The sequence below is a fragment of the Bubalus bubalis genome, chromosome 1, assembly GCF_019923935.1.
Source record: "Bubalus bubalis isolate 160015118507 breed Murrah chromosome 1, NDDB_SH_1, whole genome shotgun sequence".
NCBI lineage: Eukaryota > Metazoa > Chordata > Mammalia > Artiodactyla > Bovidae > Bubalus > Bubalus bubalis.
The window spans coordinates 83039750-83059776 of NC_059157.1; positions in this window are offsets into that span (position 1 = coordinate 83039750).

A 20027-nucleotide genomic window follows, 5' to 3' on the forward strand; every position below is an offset into this window, starting at 1 on the left:
ATTTATTATAAGCTTATTTTCTTTCATGTCCTTTATTGGCTAATAAGATAAATAATAAAGTCAAAGCTATGTTTTTTCCAGTAGTCATATATTGATGTGAGAATTGGACTATAAAGAAAGCTGAGAGCCGAAGAATTGATCCTTTTGAACTGTAGTGCTGGTGAAGACTCTTGAGAGTCCCTTGGACTGCAGGGAGATCAAACCAGTCAATCCTAAAGGAAATCAGTCATGAATATTCATTGGAAGGACTGATGCTGAAGTTGAAACTCCAATAATTTGGCCACCTGATGAGAAGATCTGGCTCATTAGGAAAGACCTTGATGCTGGGAAAGATTGAAGGCAGGAGGCGAAGGGCAAGAGAGAGGATGAGATGGTTGGATGCCATCACCAACTGAACGGACATGGGTTTGAGTAAGCTCCGGGAGTTGGTGATAGACAGGGAAACCTGGTGTGCTGCAATCCATGGGGTTGCTAAGAGTCAGACATGACTGTGTGACTGAACTGATTGGCTAATTCTAATTTTTGTTCATATCAAGATGCACTTACATTTATTATAGTTTTCTTTAAGAATGGGTCACATTTTTCTATTTTTTTGTATGTCAAATAATTTGGGATCCCATCATGCACATTGTTGTGCATACTGTTGTACTTTTCCCAAGCGGATTATTTGTTTTATGAGACATTTAACTTATTTGGAATCAAACCACAATTCCATATCTTAGGCACATATCAAAATCTAAGTTCAGTCATTTTAGCTTTGCCTGGGCTATTCAGAGTTTTTTTTGTGAGTGTGTAGTTTCAGGGACAGGCCAGAAATGTTGGCAGTGTTTATAGAAGAATTGAGACTCTCTGTCCCTGCTTTCTTGTTTCCAGGACTCCTCCCTCAGTTTCCAGTGACATTTGCTTCAAACTAAAGCGTTTGAGTTTTCAACTCAGAATGTCCAAAGTTTCTACTTGGAGTTTTGGGGGACCTACATGACACCTCATGAGCCTCTCCTTAGCAAAAGTTGTAAAATAAACATATGGGCATAGACATACACACTTGCATAAATAATAAGTGTTCATCGCTCAGTCTTTGAAACCCTATGAACTGTAGCCTGCCAGGGTTCAGTCCATGGGATTTTCCAGACAAGAATACTGGAGTGAGTTGTCACACCTTTCTCCACGGGATTTTTCCCAACCGAGGTATGGAACCTGGGTCTCCTGCATTACAGGCAGATTCTTTACCATCTGAGCCACCAGGGAAGCATAAATAATAAAGCCAGCTACTATAACATATTCCCTATTTTAAATTATCTAGAAAAATTTATTATTCAATTCCCCTTCCTATCAGCTTATGGTTGTTTTCCACTCTTTTTAACATTGTATAAATGGTTTATACTTGTCATCTGGAGGGTCAGTTAGATATGAGCTTTCTTGGCCACTGCCTAAAGCAGAATCTAGAGATCAGTTCAGTTAAGTTGCCCAGTCATGTCCGACTCTTTGTGACCCCCTGAATTGCAGCACACCAGGCCTCCCTGTCCATCACCAACTCCCAGAGTTCACTCAAACTCACATCCATAGAATCAGTGATGCCATCCAGCCATCTCATCCTCTGTCGTCCCCTTCTCCTCCTGCCCGCAATCCCTCCCAGCTTCAGAGTCTTTTCCAATTAGTCAACTCTTCGCATGAGGTGGCCAAAGGATTGGAGTTTCAGCTTTAGCATCAGTCCTTCCAAAGAACACCCAGGACCGATCTCTTTCAGATTGGACTAGTTGGATCTCCTTGCAGTCCAAGAGACTCGCAAGTCTTCTCCAACACCACAGTTCAAAAGCATCAATTCTTCAGCGCTCAGCTTTCTTCACAGTCCAACTCTCACATCCATACATGACCACTGGAAAAACCATAGCCTTGACTAGACGAACCTTTGTTGGCAAAGTAATGTCTCTGCTTTTGAATATGCTATCTAGGTTGGTCATAACTTTCCTTCCAAGGAGTAACCGTCTTTTAATTTCATGGCTGCAATCACCATCTGCAGTGATTTTGGAGCCCCCAAAAATAAAGTCTGACACTGTTTCCACTGTTTCCCCATTTATTTCCCATGAAGTGATGGGACCAGATGCCATGATCTTAGTTTTCTGAATGTTGAGCTTTCAGCCAACTTTTTTACTCTCCACTTTCACTTTCATCAAGAGGCTTTTTAGTTCCTCTTCACTTTCTGCCATAAGGGTGGTGTCATCTGCATATCTGAGGTGATTGATATTTCTCCTGGCAATCTTGATTCCAGCTTCTGATTCTTCCAGCCCAGCATTTCTCATGATGTACTCTGCATATAAGTTAAATAAACAGGGTGACAATATACAGCCTTGACGTATTCCTTTACCTATTTGGAACCAGTCTGTTGTTCCATGTGCAGTTCTAGCTGTTGCTTCCTGATTTGCATATAGGTTTCTCAAGAGGCAGGTCAGGTGGTCTGGTATTCCCATCTCTTTCAGAATTTCCCACAGTTTCTTGTGATCCACACAGTCAAAGGCTTTGGCATAGTCAATAAAGCAGAAATAAATGTTTTTCTGGAACTCTCTTGCTTTTTCCATGATCCAGCCGATGTTGGCATTTTGGTCTCTGGTTCCTCTGCCTTTTTTAAATCCAGCTTGAACATCTGGAAGTTCACAGTTCACATATTGCTGAAGTCTGGCTTGGAGAATTTTGAGCATTACTTTGCTACCATGTGAGATGAGTACAATTGTGCGGTAGTTTGAGCATTCTTTGGCATTGCCTTTCTTTGGGATTGGAATGAAAACTTACTTTTTTCAGTCCTGTGGCCACTGCTGAGTTTTCCAAATTTGCTGGCATATTGAGTGCAGCACTTTAATGGCATCATCTTTCAGGATTTGAAATAGCTCCACTGGAATTCCATCACCTCCACTAGCTTTGTTCGTAGTGATGCTTTCTAAGGCCCACTTGACTTCACATTCCAGGATGTCTGGCTCTAGGTCAGTGATCACACCATCCTGATTATCTGGGTTGTGAAGATCTTTTTTGTACAGTTCTTCTGTGTATTCTTACCATCTCATCTTAATATCTTCTGCTTCTGTTAGGTCCATCCCATTTCTGTCCTTTATCGAGCCCATCTTTGCATGAAATGTTCCCTTGGTATCTCTAATTTTCTTGAAGAGATCTCTAGCCTTTCCCATTCTGTTGTTTTCCTCTATTTCTTTGCATTGATTGCTGAGGAAGGCTTTCTTATTTCTTCTTGCTATTCTTTGGAACCCTGCATTCAGATGCATATATCTTTCTTTTTCTCCTTTGCTGTTTGCTTCTCATCTTTTCACAGCTATTTGTAAGGCCCCCCCAGACAGCCATTTTGCTTTTTTGCATTTCTTTTCCATAGGGATGGTCTTGATCCCTGTCTCCAAATCTAGAGATAAGTTATTTTAATACTAAAATAAACTAGAATATGGGCAAGAAAAAGTAGGTGTAGAGTTTATGGTAAAGCTGGACAGTAGAGTTGGTCAGCTATTGAACCAGATAACTAGATCTTAATGCCTATTTAAACAAGCCTGTCTCTTCCATTTTCATAACACATTTGGATTTTTTTTTAAGTATTAGTTGGTTTTGCCTATTTATTTATTTGGCCACACTGCACAACTTGTGGAATCTTAGTTCAATGACCAGGGGTTGAACTGAGCCTTTGGCAGTGAAAGTGCAGAGTCCTAACCACTTTACTGCCAGGGAATTCCCTGCACCTGGATTTGTATGTGAACCTCAAACCCTGATAGAGACTTGTTTTCAAATCTTCAGGAATATGAATTTACTATTTCTTTATAAGGAAAAAAGTAAGCTCATGGAAAAGAATAAAAGTTTTTGAAAAACAAACTTCTCATCCTGATGGTAAGACACGATTTTCTTTTCCATATTTCTTAATAATACCTCTCTGAGTTTTTCTGCATTGAGTAGCATGTTTGCAAATTATTTCTGAAAGTAATAGTTTTAGGGGAGAGATAACATGTCTGTTTGTTTTTTAACAAATACTGTGATATAATATGAAAAAGCTGATGGTTTCAATTTTTATGTTTTAAATAATAGATGATTCATATTTAAAGTGCTTTGGAAAGCATACATTTTGTTGATTTTCTGAAGGTTTTCTTTATCAGCTGTTTTAACACTTCTTTTTGAAGTTTTGCATGTGATTTTAAATCAAGATCCCACCAGCTGGGTTAGGTAGACTTTTCAAGGGAGCTTCATTCCCAGAAAGGAAGGTCTTTTAAGTGATGAGGTAAAAGACAGAGGGAAGCTTTCATTTCTTTGTGTTACTTATTTGAAAAGGAGAAAATGCAGACAGCTTTCAATCAATCATGTAACTTTGTGTGTTCTCACTCAGAATAAGTTACAGTGTCTGTATCCCTTTGAGAAGACATTGTTGGACTTTGGAATGAAAGGACAACAGAATTATATACAGCATGTTTCAATTCCTACTGAGGGTTTCACCCATGAAGACTCTGACTTGCAGGTTGCACCTGCTACACCAATCACTTACTTTTTGCTCTATAAATTCTACTTGAAGGGATTTCTTTCTTTTTGAATTTACTTGGATGTCTTCTTTCCTAAAGACTATCATCAACTCAGATAAAAACACTAAATAATTGAGATAAATTGAAATTAAAATCAAGAGAGTATTTTTGTAGTTCACTTATTGAGCATCATCTTTTTGTTTTGTTTTGTTTTAATTAATGTTTTTTTTTTTTTTTTACTGAAGGATAATTGCTTTACAGAATTTTGTTGTTTTCCGTCAAACCTCAACATGAATCAGCCATAGGTATACATATATCCCCTCCCTTTTGAACCTCCCTTTCATCTCCCTCCCCATCCCACCCCTCTAGGTTGATACAGAGCCCCTGTTTGAGTTTCCTAAGCCATACAGCAAATTCCCTATTTTTAAAAACAGCTATCTATCTAGTTTACATATGGTAATGTAAGTTTCCATGTTACTCTTTCCATACATCTCACCCTCTCCTCCCCTCTCGCCATGTCCATAAGTCTATTCTCTATGTCTGTTTCTCCACTGCTGCCCAGTAAATAAATTCTTGTTCCATTTTTCTAGTTTCCATATATGCACATTAGAATATGATATTTATCTTTCTCTTTCTGACTCACTTCATTCGGTATAATAGATTCTAGGTTCATCCACTGCATCAGAACTGACTCAAATTCATTGCTTCTTATGGCTGAGTAATATTCCATTGTGATAATGCACCACAACTTCTTTATCCATTCATCTGTCAATGGACATCTAGGTTGCTTCCATGTTCTATTCTAGCTATCATAAATAGTGCTGCAATGAATAATGGGATACATGTGTATTTTTCAATTTTGATTTCCTCAGGGTGTATGACTAGGATTGGGATTCCTGGGACATATGGTGGTTTTATTCCTAGATTTTTAAGGAATCTCCATATCATCTTCCATAGTGGCTATACCAGTTTACATTCCGACCAACAGTGCAGAGCATCCCCTTTTCTCCATATCCTCTCCAGCATTTATTGTGTGTAGACATTTTTAATGTTGGCCATTCTGACTGGTATGAAGTGATATCTCATTGCAGTTATGATTTCCACTTCTCTAATAATGAGCAATGCTGAGCATTTTTTAATGTGTTTGTTAGCCGCCTGTATGTCTTCTTTGGAGAAATGTCTGTTTAGGTCTTTTCCCCGGTTTTTGATTGGGTTGTTTGTTTTTCTGCTAGTGAGTTGTGTGAACTGCTTGTATATTTTGGAAATTACTCCTTTATCAGTTGTTTCATTTGCTATTATTTTCTCCCATTCTGAGGGTTGTCTTTTCGCCTTGCTTATTGTTTCCTTTGCTGTGCAAAAGCAATTAAGTTTAATCAGGTCCCATTTGTTTACTTTTGCTTTTATTTCTGTTACTCTAGGAGGTGGGTCATTTTCACAGTTATTTGTTAGGCCTTCCCAGACAGCCATATTGCTTTTTTGCATTTCTTTTCCAAGGGGATATTCTTGATCCCTGTCTCCTGTACAGTGTCATGAACCTCTGTCCATAGTTCATCAGGCACTCTATCAGGTCTAGTCCCTTAAATCTATTTCTCACTTCCACTGTATAATCACAAGGGATTTGATTTAGATCATAGCTGAATGGTCTAGTGGTTTTCCCTACTATCTTCATATTTAACTCTGAATTTGGCAATAAGGAGTTCATGATCTGAGCTACAGCCAGCTCCTGGTCTTGTTTTTGCTGACTGTATAGAGCTTCTCCATCTTTGGCCACAAAGAATATAATCAATCTGATTTCGGTGTTGACCATCTGGTGATGTCCATGTGTAGAGTCTTCTCTTGTGTTGTTGGAAGAGGGTCTTTGCTATGACCAGTGTGTCCTCTTGGCAAAACTCTATTAGCCTTTGCCCTGCTTCATTCCGTATTCCAAGGCCAAATTTGTCTGTTACTCCAGGTGTTTCTTGACTTCCTACTTTTGCATTACAGTCCCCTATAGTGAAAAGGACATGTGTCTGGGGTGTTAGCTCTAAAAGGTCTTGTAGGTCTTCATAGAATCGTTCAACTTCAGCTTCTTCAGTGTTACTGGTGGGGGGCATAGGCTTGGATTACTGTGATATTGAATGGTTTGCCTTGGAAACGAACAGAGATCATTCTGTCGTTTTTGAGATTGCATCCAAGTATTGCATTTCAGACTCTTTTGTTGACCATGATGGCTACTCCATTTCTTCTAAGGGATTCCTGCCCACAGTAGTAGATATAACGGTCATCTGAGTTAAATTCACCCATTCCAGTCCATTTTAGTTCGCTGATTCATAGAATGTCGATGTTCACTCTTGCCATCTCCTATTTGACCACTTCCAATTTGCCTTGATTCATGGACCTAACATTCCATTTTCCTATGCAATATTGCTCATTACAGCATCAGACCTTGCTTCAGTCACCAGTCACACCCACAACTGGATATTGTTTCTGCTTTGGCTCCATCCCTTCATCTTTCTGGAGTTATTTCTCCACTAATCTCAAGTAGTATATTGGGCACCTACTAACACGGCAAGAATACTGAACTGGTTTGCCATTCCCTTAACAAGGAGAGATAAGAAAGACTTCCTCAGCAATCAATGCAAAGAAATAGAGGAAAACAACAGAATGGGAAAGACTAGAGATCTCTTCAAGAAAATTAGAGATACCAAGGGAACATTTCATGCAAAGATGGGCTCAATAAAGGACAGAAATGGGATGGACCTAATAGAAGCAGAAGATATTATGAAGAGGTGGCAAGAACACACAGAAGAACTGTACAAAAAAGTTCTTAATGACCCAGATAATCAGGATGGTGTGATCACTGACCTAGAGCCAGACATCCTGGAATGTGAAGTCAAGTGGGCCTTAGAAAGCATCACTACGAACAAAGCTAGTGGAGGTGATGGAATTCCAGTGGAGCTATTTCAAATCCTGAAAGATGATGCCATTAAAGTGCTGCACTCAATATGCCAGCAAATTTGGAAAACTCAGCAGTGGCCACAGGACTGAAAAAAGTAAGTTTTCATTCCAATCTCAAAGAAAGGCAATGCCAAAGAATGCTCAAACTATCACACAATTGCACTCATCTCACATGGTAGCAAAGTAACGCTCAAAATTCTCTAAGCCAGGCTTCAGCAATATGTGAACTGTAAATTTCCAGATGTTCAAGCTGGTTTTAGAAAAGGCAGAGGAACCAGAGATCAAATTGCCAACATCCACTGGATCATCGAAAAAGCAAGAAAGTTCCAGAAAAATATCTATTTCTGCTTTATTGACTATGCCAAAGCCTTTGACTGTGTGGATCACAAGAAACTGTGGGAAATTCTGAAAGAGATGGGCATACCAGAACACCTGACCTGCCTCTTGAGAAACCTGTATGCAGGTCAGGAAGCAACAGTTAGAACTGGACATGGAACAACAGACCGGTTCCAAATAGGAAAAGGAATACGTCAAGGCTGTATATTGTCACCCTGTTATTTAACTTATATGCAGAGTACATCATGAGAAACGCTGGGCTGGAAGAAGCACAAGCTGGAATCTAGATTGCTGGGAGAAATATCAATCACCTCAGATATGCAGATGACACCACCCTTATGGCAGAAAGTGAAGAGGAACTAAAAAGCCTCTTGATGAAAGTGAAAGAAGAGAGTAAAAAAGTTGGCTGAAAGCTCAACATTCAGAAAACTCAGATCATGGCATCTGGGGAAACAGTGGAAAGAGTGTCAGATTTTATTTTTTGGGCCCCAAAATCACTGCAAATGGTGATTGCAGCCGTGAAATTAAAAGACGGTTACTCCTTGGAAGGAAAGTTATGACCAACCTAGATAGCATTTTCAAAAACAGAGGCATTACTTTGCCAACAAAGGTCCATTTAGTCAAGGCTATGGTTTTTCCAGTGGTCATGTATGGATGTGAGAGTTGGACTGTGAAGAAAGCTGAGCGCTGAAGAATTGATGCTTTTGAACTGTGGTGTTGGAGAAGACTCTTGAGAGTCCCTTGGACTGCAAGGAGATCCAACCGGTCCATTCTAAAGGAGATCAGTCCTGGGTGTTCATTGGAAGGACTGATGCTAAAGCTGAAACTCCAATACATTGGCCACCTCATGCAAAGAATTGACTCATTGGAAAAGACTCTGAATCTGGGAGGGACTGCGGGCAGGAGGAGAAGGGGACGACAGAGGATGAGATGGCTGGATGGCATCACCAACTCGATGGACATGAGTTTGAGTGAACTCCAGGAGTTGGTAATGGACAGGGAGGCCTGGCGTGCTGTGATTCATGGGGTCGCAAAGATCAGACACGAATGAATGACTGAACTGAACTGAACTGAACTGAGGAGGTGGATCATAGAGGATCTTACTTTGATTTATGTCATCAAGTGTTCTGCCTATGTTTTCTTCTAAGAACTTTATAGTTTCTGGTCTTATGTTTAAGTCTTTTATCCATTTTTGCTTATTTTTGTGTATGGTTTTAGAAAGTGTTCTAATTTCACTCTTTTACATGTAGCTGTCCAGTTTTCCCAGCACAGTTTATTGAAGAGGCTGTCTTTGCCCTATTGTATATATTCTTATCTCTGTTGTCATAAATAAGGTACCCATAGGTACATGGGTTTATTTCTGGGCTTTCTATCTTGTTCCATTGGTCTATATTTCTGGTTTTTTACCAGTACCATACTCTCTTGATTACCATAGCTTTGTAGTATAATCTGAAGTCAGGAAGATTGATTCTTCTAACTCCATTCTTCTTTATAAAGACTCCTTTGGCTATTTGGGGTCTTTTGTGTTTCCATATGAATTGCAAAAATTTTTGTTCTAGTTCTGTGAAAAATGGCATTGGTAATTTGATAGAGATCACATTGAGTCTGTAGATTGCATTTGGTAGTATAGTCTTTTTTCACAGTATTGATTCTTCCTACCCAGGAGCATGGAATATCTCTCCAACTATTTATGTCATCTTTGATTTCTTTCATTAGTGCCTTATAAATTTCTGTATATAATTCTTTTTGCTGCCATGGTGAATGGGATTGATTCCTTAATTTCTCTTTCTGATTTTTCATTGTGTTTTCATTATTAGTATACAGAAATGCAAGTGATTTCTGTGTATTGATTTTATATCCTGCAACTTTGTGAAATTCACTGATTAGTTCTAGTAATTTTCTGATACTATCTTTAGGGTTTTCTATGTACAGTATCATGTCATCTGCAAACAGTGAGAGCTTTACTTCTTCTTTTCCAGTCTGGATTCCTTTTATTTCTTTTTTTTTCCTAATTGCTATAGCTAGGACTTCCAGAAGTATGTTGAATAATAGTGGTGAAAGTAGACACCCTTGTCTTATTCCTGATCTTCGGGGGAATGCTTTCAGATTTTCACCATTGAGAAAAATTTTTATTGTAGGCTTATCATGTATGGCCTTTACTATGTTGAAAGGGCCCATTTTTTGAAGAATTTTAATCATAAAAAGAGATTTAATCATAAATAATTAGAAAGAGTTTTAATTCAAAAGCCTTTTAATTTTGTCAAAGGCTTTTTCTGCATCTATTGAGATTACCATATGGTTTTTATCTCTCAATTTGTTAATATGGTGTATCACATTGATTGATTTGCATATATTGAAGAATCCTTGAATTCCTGGAATAAACTCGACTGCATCATGGTGTATGAGCTTTTTGGTGTGTTGCTGAATTCTGCTTGCTAAAATTTTGTTGAGGATTTTTGCATCTATGTTCATCAGTGACATTGGCCTATAGTTTTCTTTTTCTGTCTTGTCTTTGTCTGGTTTTGGTATCAGGGTGATGGTGGCCTCATAGAATGAATTTGGAAGTGTTCCTTCATCTGCAGTTTTTTGAAGGAGTTTTAGGATAGACATTAGCTCTTCTCTAAATGTTTGGTAGAATTCTGTGAAGCCATCTGGTCCTGGGCTTTTGTTTTTTGGGAGATTTCTAATCACAGTTTCATTTCAGTGCTTGTAATCAGGTTGTTCATAATTTCTATTTCTTCCTGGTTCAATCTTAGAAGATTGAACTTTTCTAAGAATCTGTTCATTTCTTCCAGGTTATCCATGGAATATCCATGGGGTTGATTTTATTGCCCTATAGTTGTTCATAATAGTCTCATAATCCTTTGTATTTCTGCATTGTCTGTTGTAACCTCTCCTTTTTCCTGTCTAATTTTGTGGATTTGAGTCTTCTCTCTTTTATTCTTGATGAGTCTGGCTAAAGGTTTCTCAATTTTGTTTATCTTTTAAAAAAACCCGCTTTTAGTTTTATTAATCTTTACTACTGCTTCTTTCATTTCTTTTTCACTTATTTCTGGTCTGATCTTTATGATTTCTTTCCTTCTACTAATTTTGGGGGGGTTTTGTTCTTTTTCCAGTTGTTTTAGGTGTAAAGTTAGGTTGTCTCTTCGATGCTTTTCTTGTTTATTGAGGTAGGATTGTATTACTATAAAATTCCCTTTTAAGATTGCTTTTGCTGCACCCCACAGGTTTTGAGTCGTCATGTGTTCATTGTCATTTGTTTCCAGAATTTTTTTTTAATTTCTTCAGTAACCTGTTGGTTATTTAGAAACGTATTGTTTAATCTCCATATGCTTGTGTTTCTTACAGTTTTTTTTTCTTTGTAATTGGTATCTACTCTCATAGCATTGTGGTCTGAAAAGATGTTTGATACAATTTCAATTTTCTAAATTTACTGAGGTTTGATTTGTGACCCAAGATGTGGTCTATTCTGGAGAATGTTCCACGTGCACTTGAGAAGAAGGTATATTCTTCTGCGTTTGGATGGAATGTCCTGAAGATATCAATGAGATCCATCTCATCTAATGTATCATTTCAGACTTGTGTTTCCCTATTAATTTTCTGTTTTGATTATCTGTCTATTGGTGTGAGTGGGGTGTTAAAGTCTCCTACTATTATTGCATTGCTGTCAATTTCTCCTTTTATGTCTGTTAGTGTTTATCTTTCATAATGAGGTGCTTCTATGTTGGGTGCATAGATATTTAGAATTGTTATGTCTTCCTCTTGGATTGATCCCTTGATCATTATGCAATGTCCTTCTTTATCTCTTGTACTATTCTTTATTTTAAGGTCTATTTTGTCTGATATGAAGATTGCTATTCCAGATTTCTTTTGCCTCCCAGTTGCACAGGATATATTTTTCCATTCTTTCACTTTCAGTCTATTTGTGTCTTTAGGTCTGAAGTGGGTTTCTCGTAGACAGCATATATATGGGTCTTGCTTTTGTAAACATTCAGCCAATCTGTGTCTTTTGGTTGGAGCATTTAATCCATTTACATTTAAGGTAATTATTGATATATATGTTCCTGTTGCCATTTTCTTAATTGTTTGGAGTTGATTTTGTAGATTTTTTTTTATTCTCTAGTATTTCTTGACTATATAAATCCCTTTAATATTTGTTGTAAAGCTGATTTGGTGGTACTGAATTCTCATAACTTTTGCTTTTCTGAAAAGATTTTTATTTCTCCATTGATTTTGAATGAGATCCTTGCCGGGTATGGTAATCTTGGTTGTAAATTTTTCCCTTTCAGTACTTTAAATATATCCTTACCATTCCCTTCTGTCCTGCAGAGTTTCTGCTGAAAGATAGCTATTAAACATATGGGGTTTAACTTGTATGTTACTTGTTGCTTTTCCCTTGCTGCTTTAATATTCTTTCTTATGTTTAGTCTTTGTTAGTTTGATTAGCATGTGTCTTGACATGTTTTTCTTTGGGTTTATCCCGTATGGGACTCTTTGTGCCTCTTACTCTTGATTGACTATTTCCTTTTCCATGTTGGGGAAATTTTCAACTATAATCTCTTCAAAAAATTTCTCATGCCCTTTCTTTTTCTCTTCTTCTTCTGGGACCCCTATAATTTGAATGTTGGTGCATTTGATATTATCCTAGTGCCTCTGAGATTATCCTCAGTTATTTTCATTATTTTTACTTAATTCTGCTCTTCAGAAGTTATTTCCACCATTTTATCTTCCAGCACACTGATTCATTTTTCTGCTTTAAATATTCTGCTATTGATTCCTTCTATTTTAAATTTCAGTAATTGTGTTGTTTGTCTCTGTATGTTTATTCTTTAATTCTTCTAGGTCTTTGTTAATTGGTTCTTGCATGTTCTCCATTTTGTTTTCAAGGTTTTTGATCACCTTTACTATCATCATTCTGATCTTTCCAGGTAGTTTGCCTATTTCCTCTTCATTTATTTGGACTTCTGTGTTTCTAGTTTGTTTCTTCATTTGTGTAGTATTTCTCTGCCTTTTCTTTTTTAACTTATTGTGTTTAAGGCCGCTTTTGCCCAGGCTTCAAAGTTGAATTCTTTCTTCCTTTTGGTTTCTGCCCTCCTAAGGTCAGTCTAGTGGTTTGTGTAAGCTTTGTATAGGGTGAGATTTGTGCTGAGTTTTTGTTTGTTTGTTTCTTTGTTTGTTTTTCCTCTGATGGGCAAGGCTGAATGAGGTGTAATCATATCTGCTGATGACTGGGTTTGTATTTTTGTTTTTTTTGTTGTTTAGATGAGGCATCCTGCACAGGGTGCTACTCGTGGGTGGGTGATGCCAGGTCTTGTATTCAAGTGGTTTTCTTTGTGTGAGTTCTCAGTAGTTGATACTCCCTAGGGTTAATTCTGTGGTAGTCTAGGGTCTTGGAGTCAGAGCTCTCACTCCAAAGGCTCAGGGCTTGATCTCTGGTCAGGAATGAAGATTCCACAAGTGGTTTGTTATGGCATTAAGTGAGATTAAAACAAATACCCCAAAATGAGAAACCAAAGATGAACCCCAGACAAATGGCAGTCACAAAATCAGGCAAATAATAATTAAAATAATGGAATATACACATATACATATATACCTATAAGCAAACTCAAAACAGTCCAACAAAAATAAAGTACAGTAGATCGACCCTGCAAACAAAGGAAATCAAAAGTTATATTTACCAGTTAAGAACAAAACTAACTAAAGCACAAACTGGAAAACAAAACTAAAGCAAGGTGCCAAGTGGGGAATAAAGCAATGAAAACAAAACTAACAAATATGTTGAGAGGAAAGGAAAGAAAGAACAGATATGCAAAGTTAAACAGAAGTAGATGAAGAATATTTATATACATTAAAGATTGACTGCAAGGGGAAAACAACAGTGGGGAAAGCAAACAAAGGTCTAAATGTAGAAAAAATAATAATAGATTTAAAAAATCAAAAGTTAAAAAAAAGAGAAAAGGAAAAAAGGAAAACTCCACAGAACTGCAAAAGCCCATCATAAGAGGCAGAAGTTTATAACAAGAATAAAAATGTGACTGAGGGGGAAAAAAAGCTCAAAAGTTTATTTAATTAGATTTCATAGAGCCAATAAAATTGACAACTAAAACAAAAGAGGGGGAATCCAAAAGAATCTACAGAACAAGTCAAAACATAAGAATAAAAAGTATTTTTCTTGAGTCACTGCTGTCAGAGTCCTTCCCCTCACTGGGAGTCACAACAGTCCACTCACTTCTCTAGGATGCCCCCCAACACTGTGCTGATTTCTGGACCTGCTGTGGGGGCAGCTCAGATTCTAATCTTCTCCTCCTCCTGTGTGTTCTTGCCTCCAATGTACAAAGCCATCAGAACTAGTGCATTTTCTTTGTGGGAGCTCTCAATGTCCTTTTCTATATTCCATAGACACAGAGTTTGCCTAGTTGATCATGTGGATTTAATCTGCAGCTTGTACAGCTGGTGGGAAGGTTTTGGGTCTTCTTCAGCCACACTGCCCCCAGGTTTCAATTGTGGTTTTATTTACACTTCTGCATGTGGGTCGTCCAGTGGGTTTTTCTCCTGAGGCTGCCCTGGACGACTTGGGTTTGCCCCTATGAGGGCCAGGTGTGGAGATGGTGCAGCTGCTTGAGTCACAAGGTTCTAGCAGCACCATTTACTCAGGAGTTGGTGGCTAGGGCATCAGGAAATATAGTGCTCTAGAAGGATATGGCAACCGGTATTGACCAATACTCTCTGATATTCTTGCCTGGAGAACCCCATCCCCGACAGAGAAGCCTGGCAGGCCACAGTCTATAGGGTTGTACAGAGTTGGACACGACTGAAGTGGCCCTGCATGCATAGATGCAAGACTTTTTTTGCCTATGGAGTTATGGCCCTATCAGAGTCTTTTTTGAGCCTCTTGTAGCTGGCGATCAGAAGGCCTTTTTGGTCAGTCTTTTTCCGTAGCTCCACCCATTCAGGCACTTAGAGGGCTCCCTTGCCTAGGGTCATTCTCTGTTGTTCCATGCATTAGGCCCCCTGGCTGAGGTCCTACTCTGTAGATTGGGGCATCAGGCACTTAAAAGGGCACCCTGGGTGGGGTCCTACTCTGTAGTTCGGGGCATCAGGCATTTGATGGGCCAGCCTCTCTATTGATCAACTGCTGATGCTGGCACGTGGGGAGAGAGAGGATATGGTGATGGCTCCACCCTCTATGCATGACTCAGCAGTATCACCTTGCTTCCATGGCTGCCCGGCTTTCCTCCACAGGCATTTCCCACCACAATCTCCTCCCTCACATCCCCTCGATCTGTCTCTCTGCAGTCAACAGCATCCCTGGCCTTGGGATTGCGCCACAATCCCTAAACTCCAGCTCCCAGCTGCTGCACCTTCTAGGGGACCTGCACCCCTGTCCCAGCTATGTGTGGCTGCAGCAAGGACTGTTTGATTCTCATTCCATTTAGGCTGACACAGATCAGCTATTTCACTCTCAGCCTTAAATGTTTCTCCTCGGACTCAGAAAAGTGCCCCAATGTAAGGATCGGACCCCTGCTTCTGTTTCCCCACCCACCAAGGAGGAGTCCAATCCTACTAACACTCCTGCTTTTCCCCCTAATTCCTTCATCATACAGAGTTTTGTGTGGTTCTATGTATTCTTTTCCACTGGTCAGATACTCCTGTCCACTCTCAGCTGGTGTTCTGCATGCACTTCTGTGTCTAAAGGTGTATTCCTGATGTATCCGTGGAGAGAGATGTACTCCATGTGCACCGACTCCTCTGCCATCTTGTTCTTTGCCATCATCTTAAGTGGACTCATCATGGACCAGGCATCATTACCCTGTGACTATTTTAATCAGTAAGAACTGTCCTTATCTTGATGAACATGTATAAATTGTGTGTTGTGTGTATTCTATCTACTATTCTATTAACTTTTTCATCAACTTTGTACTCAACAATTGAAACAATCAATTTAGTACTCACAAAGTTCTTTTGGAATAGAGTTTTCCACTGGAATTCCTTGCAGATGACTTTTAAACACTTTGATGAATATAATCACTAAAAAAGAACAAAACTTTCATCTTTATCAACGTCAATAAATTTTCTTAATGTCAGTAAAAATACAAAATAAAATGTATCTTAGCTCTCTTTTCCTTAATTTGAACACTGTTTATCTCTTAAAGTAGGAAAAAAGTGAGTTTAGAATGAACATCATTCAAATGTATTCAAACATCATTTAAAATGTACTTGAAAATCAAAGCCAACACTTTACATACCTAAAATTGTATGGTTATATCAGAAAAATTCCTCATTTATCTGACACTTTTTGCTGGGAAAGAGTCTTGGAGCTATCTTAATATTTCTTCACAAAGCCAAGCAATGTATTTGTAATTATTACTGAAAAATACAGATTAACAGACTTTTAAACACTTTATTGCTAATTCAGGTTCACTCATGACTCTTCATGACAGTGCTGTTCTGCCTGTCCTCTCACTTTGCTTAGTTATGCTGTCTTATGTCAGCGATCACTTCAGTGACCGTGCAGGTCTCTAGAAGACTTTTCAGCTTCTATTCTTTAAAGGATCAGAAAACTGGACAATCAATTGTACACTGAGTGAAGAGTGATTGTAGAAGAAAAAAATAACAAACCCAAGATTCCTAGATTTCATGCAGCAAAGGAAATAGCATGATTTAAGAGTGGAAGGAAAGAATAATCTTTAGTACAGACACTGGTGAGATATAAGGTCCTTTTTTCATAGTATGTTTGTTTTTATTCTAAAAGTAGTAGATTCGCATTTTGTAACATTTATATAATACACTATAAAATGTATATATAATACACATTTTCATAGTCAGAAAATTAAAAAAATATTTTATTGCTAGATTGAGTTAATGTATTGGACTATCTGCTTCTAGTATAGTATAAACAAATACATATCATATTACTTTTAATAAACATGAACATAAAATAGTAAGGTTCTTTTCCTTTTACAGCTTTAAGGATATATAATTAACATAGAGTAAACTGCAAATATTTAAAGTGTATATTTTGATGAGTTTTGATACATAATACAGCTGCAAAAGCATGAATACAGTGCAGATATGACACACCCTTATCACCAAAGTCTTACTCATACTTGGTCCTCTTGGGTCACACTCATGTTAGGCCCCACATTCATCCTTAAATTATTGATAAGCTTGCTATGACTATAAATTAGTTTGCATTTCTTAAAATTTTTATATAAGTCCCACTTGTACAATATGAATCCTTGGCTGCATGGCTTTAAAATTTTTTGCATTTTAATAGGTATCTAATGGTATTTATAATAGCTACTATTTTCTTAAAAACTAATGAAGTTGAATATCTTTTCATGCTCATTTTCTGTCCGTTTATCACCTTTGGAAGTGTTTGTTCAAATGCTGCGTGCATTTTTATTACATTGTCTGTTTTCTTATTATTGCATCTGGGGAGTTTACAATTGATATATATTTTGAATACACATTCATTATCAGATATATAATTTGAAAATACCTCAGCCATATTATGGGTTGTCTTTTATTATTTTAACCATGTCTTTTGAAGAGTGGGAATTCTTAATTTTGATGAAGTCTAATTCTTCAATTTTATGTCAGTACGGTGCTTTCAGTGTGGTACCTAAGTAACCTTTGTCTAACCCCAAATCAAAAGATTTTCCTCTATATTTTCTGTTAAAAATGTATTAATTCTAGGTCTCTCACTTAGATCTATGACAGATTTTTAGTTAATCTGTATGTGCTGTGAGATATAGATTGAAGTTCATTAATTTTTTTTGCATACGAACATCCATTTGTTGAAAAAACTACCCTTTATCCATTGAACAGCACCTGTACTTTTGTTGAAATTAACTGACCTTATCTGTGAGCCTGTTTCTAAACTCTTCATTCTCTTTCATTGACCTATGAATCTATCTAGACACCAACACCACAATGCCTTCCTTACTGTGCCTTTGTATTAAAGTCCAGAAGTTGAATAGTGTAAATCTTCCAAATTTGTTTTTTATTTTTAGTATTATTTAATGCTCCTAGTCTTTGGTGTTTTTTTTTTTTCTTTTTTGAATCATCTTGTCAATCTCAAATTAAGTTTGTTAGGATTTCCATTGAGAGGGCCTTGAATCTATATATACATAAGAGGAAAACTGACATCTAACAATAGTTATCTAAAGCTTTGTTATCTAAGATCTGTATCTTCATTTATTTAAGTCATATAATGTAACTCAGCAATATTTTGCCATTATTCAAAATACAGGTCTTGTAAATCTTTTGTCAAATTTATTGCTAAATATTTAATATTTTCTTATTAGTGTAAGTGGCAATATATTTCTAATTTGAGTTTGTTTGTCACAACTACACCAAAATTGTAACTGATTTTTCAAAATTGACCACATGCTCTGCAAAATTTGCTAAATTCACTTACTAGTTCTATTAGCTATTTCATATATACTGTAACATTAGCTGCACAACCATGAATGAAGAATTTTCATTTCTTTTTTTTTCTTGATATCTTTTCTTTCCTTTTCTTTTTTTTAAAAATTAATTACCTGTGGCAGATTCATTTTGATATTTGGCAAAACTAATACAATTTTGTAAAGTTTAAAAATAAAATAAAATTTAAAAAAATTAATTAATTTATTTTAATAGGAGGCTAATTACTTTATAATATTGTGGTGGTTTTTGCCATACATTGACATGAATCAGCCATGGGTGTACACGTGTCTGCCCCCACCCCCCCCACCCCCCATCCTGAACCCTCTCTCCCGCCTCCCTTCTCATCCCATCCCTCAGGGTCATCCCAGTGCACCAGCCCTGAGCACCCTGTCTCATGAATCGAACCTTGTCTGGCGATCTGTTTCACATATGATAATATACATGTTTCAATGCTATTCTCTCAAATCATCCGTCACTCGCCTTCTCCCACAGAGTCCAAAAGTCTGTTCTTTACATCTGTCTCTTTTGCTGTCTCACATATAGGGTCGCCATTACCATCTTTCTGAATTCCAAATATATGTGTTAGTATACTATATTGGTGTTTTTCTTTCTGGCTTACTTCACTCTGTACAATAGGCTCCAGTTTCATCCACCTCATTAGAATTGATTCAAAGGTATTCTTTTTAATGGCTGAGTAATATTCCATTGTGTATATGTACCGCAGGTTTCTTATCCATTCATCTGCCAGTGGACATCTAGGTTGCTTCCATGTCCTGGCTATTGTAAACAGTGCTGCAATGAACATGGGATACACGTGTCTCTTTCAATTCTGGTCTCCTCAGTGTGTATGCCCAGCAGTGGGATTGCTGTGTCTTATGGCAGTTCTATTTCCAGCTTTTTAAGGAATCTCCACACTGTTCTCCATAGGGACTGTACTAGTTTGCATTGCACCCACAAACAGTGTAAGGGGGTTCCCTTTTCTCTGCACCCTCTCCAGCATTTATTTTTTGTAGACATTTGGATAGCAGCCATTCTGACTAGTGTGAGATGCTACCTCACTGTAGTTTTGATTTGCATTTCTCTGATAATGAATGATGTTGAGCATCTTTTCATGTGTTTGTTAGCCATCTGTATGTCTTCTTTGGAGAAATGTCTGTTTAGTTCTTTGGCCCATTTTTTGATTGGGTCATTTATTTTTCTGGAATTGAGCTGCAGGAGTTGCTTGTATATTTTTGAAATTAATTATTTGTCAGTTGCTTCATTTGCTATTATTTTCTCCCATTCTGAAGGCTGTCTTTTCACCTTGCTTATAGTTTCCTTCGTTGTGTAAAAGCTTTTAAGCTTAATTAGGTCCCATTTGTTTATTTTTGCTTTTATTTCCATTACTCTGGGAGGTGGGTTATAGAAGATCCTGCTGTGATTTGCCTGTGGTTTCCTCTAGGAGTTTTATAGTTTCTGGTCTTACGTTTAGATCTTTAATCCATTTTGAGCTTATTTTTGTGTATGGTGTTAGAAAGTGTTCTAGTTTCATTCTTTTACAAGTGGTTGACCAGTTTTCCAAGCACCACTTGTTAAAGAGATTGTCTTTTCTCCATTGTATGTTCTTGCCACCTTTGTCAAAGATAAGATGTCCATAGGTGTGTGGATTTATCTCTGGGCTTTCTATTTTGTTGCACTGATCTATATTTCTGTCTTTGTGCCAGTACCATATTGTCTTGATGACTGTAGCTTTGTAGTATAGTCTGAAGTCAGGCAGGTTGATTCCTCCAGTTCCCTTCTTCTTTCTCAAGATAGCTTTGGCTATTCGAGGTTTTTTGTATTTCCATA